The 5,414-nt window shown below is 44.4% G+C and overlaps 1 pseudogene; it reads right to left on the minus strand.

The window, feature by feature from the left end:
- Positions 1 to 1,049: 1,049 nt before the first annotated feature.
- LOC114030787 lies at positions 1,050 to 1,591 on the minus strand (annotated as a pseudogene).
- Positions 1,592 to 5,414: the final 3,823 nt, after the last annotated feature.

Consider the following 5,414-nt stretch of genomic DNA (forward strand, 5'->3'; position numbering starts at 1 on the left):
AAGGAATTGAGTGAAAGGAGACAGCAGGTATAAATTTCTCTTTCTAGACTTTTGGCAGTGAGGGCGGGGGAGAGTGATTGGGTTGATGATGTCAGTGAGCAGAAGGGGCAAGTGGGATGCCTTTTAAGATAAAGACACCTGAGCACATTGTAGAACAGCGGGGAAGTTGTGGAGGATGTGCTGCAGGCATGGGGAACCTGTGGCCTTGAGGTCACATGTGGCCCTCTAGATCCTTAAGAGCATCCTTTTGACCGAATCCAAATTTTACAAAATTAAAAAAAAAACAGGCAGAGGAGAGGGGAATGAAGAAAATTATTCCAGAAGTACCACAAATGACACAGACAATTTTTTAAAATTATCTTAAGGATCTAGAAGACCACTTGTGGCCTCAAGGCAGCAGGTTCTCCACCCCTAATGGTGCATGCAGGTGGTGGAAGATGATACTTTTATTTGCTTAAAGGGGTTATCTGCTTTTCATATATGCTTCATGCCATCAAGGCTGACAAGACTCAGTTGGGACTGACAATAGTACCAAGATATTGAACTTTTAGAATAAAAATAATTTTGTTCTCTCTCTTTCAATGTCTTACTGATGGTTTTAATTTTTTTCTACATCATTGTCACTTCCTAATACTCCCATGCAACCCTCCCTCATAAAATAACAAAAATAATTGAGCAAGCCCCTGCCCACCCTCTGACCCCCAATGCACTGACCATCAGACAATGGCACATACAGATATGAAGCTTTTCACACCTTTAGTCCATCATCTCTCTCCCAAGAGGAGAGAAACAGCTTTCCTCATCAGTTTTCTGGAATCAAGACTGGTTGCTATAGTAATGTGAAGTCTTCTAGTGTTGTTTTCCTTTACCCTGTGGTGTGATTGTGAGTGTTGTTCTCTTGGTCATTTGACTGAATAGCTCCTTTAGACTTCTAACCCAGGTTGGAGAGAATTCTGATGGATCTCTCTTGATGCTCCTCAGAGGACCCTGGGTTTTAGCTGGAAGACACCTTGGGGGTTATCTGCAGACATTTCCCTCTGCTCTTTCTTCTAGATCCATGACAAAAGGTCTTCCTCAGATCTTGTCCCATCTAAATAAACTATATTCCTTGTGCTGTCTTCTATTTCTTTTCTGTATGTTAGATACATTGGCCACCCGAACCTGACAAAGTATTCTGGAGGATCTGGTGGCTCACAGATCCCGCTGCTTCTCCTTCCGATGCATTCTTCATATGGAATGGTCAGAAAATAGCTTCTATTCCACACAGTATCAAGAGGCTTCTAAGTAGAGAGAAGGAAACCTTCAAGGATTAGCATAGGGACTTCCTCAGCACGTTCCAGGTCAGCTGATTCTAGGGAATTTCTTGGGGTTTCCGTTCAGGAGTGGACAGCAGACATCAGTGTTTCCATGTTGAGACTGAGAGCTTCGAGTTCATCATACTACGGAAATCCATTCTCATCGATTTGAATCTCCGACTCTGGCTTAAAATAATCATCCCATGAGATGCCGCTGCAATTTGGAAGCTGTTTAGACCAGGGCCGTGTTCCCACCGTTTGTCACATCACTTAATCCCAACGACAAATGCTTTCATAACGTGCTTTCCCGGTGCCGGAGCGTTCTGCAGGCCCAGGCAGGTAGCATTTCTCCCCTGGCCCTCCAGAGGGCGCGAGCAGCATTCCGTGCAGGCCGTCAGTCAACGCGATCAGCTCAGACCCTTTCGACCAGCACGCAGAAAGCCTGGGGTCTCCGGCACGCAATGCACAGCGAGGTGCCTCTTTTTCTGGCCGTTGCCAATGCGGGGATTTGTTTTACTTAACACGCACGTTTATTGAGAGGGGTTTTTTCCTTTCTTTTTCAATTTTGAACTGGGAAGGAGAGGTGGATTTTTGTCAACTGAAGAAATAAACAAATGGTTTCAATCGATCAATCATTTATTAAGCATCCACTAGGGGTCAGGCCTTGTGCTAAGCCCTAGAGATGCAAATTAACTTTGAAAGTGAACGTTTAGGTCGAATGCAGTTTAGAAGGCAAACAGTTGACAAGGGGTGGGGAAATCTTCGCAGCAAGTTTCTCTGATAAAGGCCTGGTTTCCAAGACATGTAAGGAATTGATTCAAGTTTCTGAAGAATCAGAGCTGAATCTCCCAACTACTAAGTGGCCAAGGAATATGAACAGGCAGTTTACAAAGAAAAGAAAAAAAAATACCACACTATCTATATGAAAAAACTCTCCATGTCCCTGATAATTAGAAAAATGAAAAATAAAGCAGCTCTAAGGTTCTGCCTCATGCCCCTGGAAAAGTTGACAAAAAAGGAAAATGACAAATGCTGGAGGGGCTGTGGGAAAACAGGCACATTAATGTGTTTGGTGGACTTTTGAACTGATCTAGCTATTCGGAAAAAGCAATTTGGAACTCTCCCCACTAAACTTTCAACCCTAAAGACACCAAAGAAAGAGGAAAAGGATGCATGTGCACAAAAATACTTATACTATCTCTTTTTTTTGTGATGGGGAAAAAATACTGGAAATTAAGGGATGCATCTATTAGGGAATGGTCAAACAATTTTATGGTATATGAAAGTGAGGGATTATTATTGTGCTGTAAGAAATGGTGAAAGGACGTTTCAGAGAGATGGGGGAAGTGAGCAGAACCAGGAGAACAATGGATGCAATAACAGCAAAGCTGTAAAGACAGACAACCTGGAAGACTGAAGAGTTCAGATCAATGCAATGGCCAATATGACTCCAAAGGACTCATGAGAAGGCATGCTCTTCACCTGGTGCCAGAGAAGCGGTGGACTCAGAGGGCAGAATGATACCTACATTTTTAGACATGGCCAATGTAGGGATTTGCCTATTTTATATATGTATATATATATGTATGTATGTATAGGAGGCAGTTGGGGTTATATGACTTGCCCAGGGTCACACAGCTAGTAAGTGTCACGTGTCTGGATTTGAACTCAGGTCCTCCTGACTCCAAGGCTGGAGCTCTATCCACTGCGTCAGCTAGCTGCTCCAGATTTGCCTATTTCTTTCTTTCTTACTTTTTCTTTTTTTTTAGGCAGGAGGTGATCCATTATCAGAAACAGGGGAAAGTTAAATGGTTAGAACTTCATCAAGTTTAACTTTCCCAGGTGTTTGCAAGGACCCAAAATAGAAACTAGGGAAAGACAACACATCTTGGTGTGGGCCAGGTGATGTGAGTCAGAGAGAAAATTAAGACAAAGTTCTGTGAAACCAGCTGTTATGGAAATATGAAGTTGTTTTTCTACACTATTTCCAGACATATCACTTATGCAGTAGAAAACTATTTAACCAATTAGAAGCAAAAGGCTTTCTTGGCTTTCTCTGCTGTGTCTCAGCCAGGGGTCCGGTAGTCACCATGGCCATTTTTAATAATAATAACTGACATTTATATAGCACCTTAAGTTCCACAAAAAGGTTTTTACATAGATTATCTCATTTGATTCCCACAGCAGCCCTATGCGGTAAGTACTACCAGGTTATCATTTATTCCTCACTTTGCAGATGAGGAAATGGAGTTTTCGAGAGGTTCTGTCACTTGCCCACGGTCTCACAATGAACAGGTATCAGTGGTAGGATTTCCACTCACATCTTTTCTGACTCCAAGTCCAGCTCTCTTAATGTGCAGATGCCACACTAGCTATCATCCAGACTTGACATGTGTGCTCATGAGATGTGACAGAAAACTTTAGGACTTTGTACTGGGATCAGGAGCCTGGCTTCTATTTCTCCTTTAAATTTTTTTTTTTCATTTTACTTTTTAAAAAAATTATTTTTAGTTTTCAACATTCACTTCCACAAGATTTTGAGTTCCAAATTTTCTCCCCATCTTACCCCTCCCCCACCCCAAGATGGCATGCATTCTGAATACCCCTTCCCCTAGTCTGACCTCCCTTCTATCTCTCCCCCTCTTTTCTTATCCCCTTCCACTTCTATTGGATTTGCCTATTTCTTACAAGGATTTTATCTTTCTTCCCCCCCCCCCCATAGTGGAGGGAAACGAGGAAAGAAAATAAATGCGTGTTAATTGAAGACAACAAAAGGCATAAAGCAAAAAAAAAAAAAATAGGGAAATGTGGGATACGGATGTGTTTGTAGGTAGTAGGGAAGGAGCCAGTGGATAAGGAGAGAATGAATATTGGAGAGAGGGGCAAGGTGCCACAGAGAGGAGACTGCCTTGTCTTCAGAGGCTGGAGTAAAGGAGGAGAGGCTGGGGTGGGGGTGGGAGAGGTCAGCGATGACCAGGTGTTTTATTATCTGTCTTCCAGTGACATTATTGGGGTTTCAATCGCTCAGAGGTCATATTCCATCACTGTAGCCTCCGTGTTTCAATCAATCAATCAACATTTATCAAACATACACTATGCGTCAGGCACTGGGCTGAGTCCGGGAGATGCACAAAGAGTAAAGACAGTCATTGCCTGCAAAGGGGCTCCCACTCTAATGGAGGAGACAAAAAGCAAACAAATCAGTACCAACAAGCTCTCTCCGGGATAAACAGGAAATCATTAAGAGTGAATCAGAGCTGTGGGTTGGGGAAGGCTTCCTGGAGAGGATGAGATTTTAGTTGAGACTTTCAGGAAGCCCAGGAGGTCAGTAGTAAGAGCGGAGGAGGGAGGGCCTTCTAAGCATGGAGGCCGGCCAGAGATGGAGGGGCTTCATGGTGTGACAGCCGGGAGGCCAGATGTGTCAGGGCGGCAGGCACAAGAAGACTAGAGGGGGAGGAGGGCGCTAGGTTACCTGGGACTCTGAATGCCAAACAGAGAGTTCTGTATTTGATCCTGGAGACAGTAGGAGCCACTGGAGTGTACGAGTAGGAGGGTGACATGGTCAGACATTTGATTTAGGAAAATCACTTTACTGGCTGAATGAGAATGGACTGGAGTGGGGACAGACTGAAGGCAGGCAGACCCCCCCCTCCTCCCCAGCAGCTACTGTAATAGTCCAGGGATGAGGCAATAAGGGTCTGCACCAGAGTGGGGGCAGTGTCAGAGGAAAAAGGAGGGCATGTGGATATGGAGGATGAGAAATTGTGAAAGAATCCAGGATGACTCCTGGGTGGGAGCCTGAGGGACTGGGGGGATGGGGTGCCCTCTACAGTTACAGGGAGCTTGGGGGAGGCTTTAGGGGGATAAGACAATGAGTTCTGTTTTGGGCATACTGAATTTAAGATGTCTATTGGACATCCAGTTTGAGATGTCTGAAAGGCAGCTGGAGATGCAAGATTGGGGATCAGCAGAGAGGTTGGGGGCAGGATAAGGTAGATCGCAGGCAGGTGGTCGACTTCTCCGATGCAGAACCTTCCCTTCTTGCCAGCCAGCTCCATTCATCGACCCAACGATCTCTGGACCTTGTCAAGAATGGGCTGGCCATGGTTTCTTCTTTTT

This window comes from Vombatus ursinus, unplaced genomic scaffold (assembly GCF_900497805.2).
Source record: "Vombatus ursinus unplaced genomic scaffold, bare-nosed wombat genome assembly UNPS02015012.1, whole genome shotgun sequence".
In the NCBI taxonomy this organism is placed as follows: Eukaryota; Metazoa; Chordata; class Mammalia; order Diprotodontia; family Vombatidae; genus Vombatus; species Vombatus ursinus.